This window comes from Arachis duranensis, chromosome 3 (genome assembly GCF_000817695.3).
Source record: "Arachis duranensis cultivar V14167 chromosome 3, aradu.V14167.gnm2.J7QH, whole genome shotgun sequence".
Taxonomy (NCBI): Eukaryota; Viridiplantae; Streptophyta; class Magnoliopsida; order Fabales; family Fabaceae; genus Arachis; species Arachis duranensis.
The window spans coordinates 112,319,487-112,320,313 of record NC_029774.3 but is presented as its reverse complement, the minus strand read 5'-3'; positions in this window follow the sequence as shown (position 1 = coordinate 112,320,313).

The window sequence follows — 827 nt, the reverse complement described above, 5'->3', positions numbered from 1 at the left end:
GACAAGGTTTAGACCTTTCGGATTCTCTTGAATGCCGCCATCAATTCTAGCTTATACCATGAAGATTCCGATCAAGGGATCCAAGAGATAAATATTCAAGCCTTGTTTGCTTGTAGAACAGAAGTGGTTGTCAGGCACTCGTTCATATGTGAGAATGATGATGAGTGTCACATAATCATCACATTCATCATGTTCTTAGGTGCAAATGAATATCTTAGAACAAGAATAAGCTGAACTGAATAGAAGAACAATAGTAATTGCATTAATACTCGAGGTACAGCAGAGCTCCACACCTTAATCTATGGTGTGTAGAAACTCCACCGGTGAAAATACATAATAACAAGGTCTAGGCATGGCCAAATGGCCAGCCTCCCAAAGAGGGTTCAATCATAAAAACATGATCAAAAGCTTCTTTAATACAATAGCAAAAGGTCCTATTTATAGATAACTAGTAGCTTAGGGTTTACAAAGATGAGTAAATTACATCAAAATCCACTTCCGGGCCCACTTGGTGTGTGCTTGGGCTGAGCATTGAAGCATTTTCGTGTAGAGACTTCTCTTGGAGTTAAACGCCAGCTTTTGTGCCAGTTTGGGTATTTAACTCCCATTCTTGTGCTAGTTCCGGCATTTAACGCCGGGCAGTTTCGAGCTGATTTGGAACGCCGATTTGGGCCATCAAATCTCGGACAAAGTATGGACTATTATATATTGCTGGAAAGCCCAGAATGTCTACTTTCCAACGCCGTTGAGAGCACGCCAATTGGGCTTCTTTAGCTCCAGAAAATCCACTTTGAGTGCAGGGAGGTCAGAATCCAATAGCATCTATG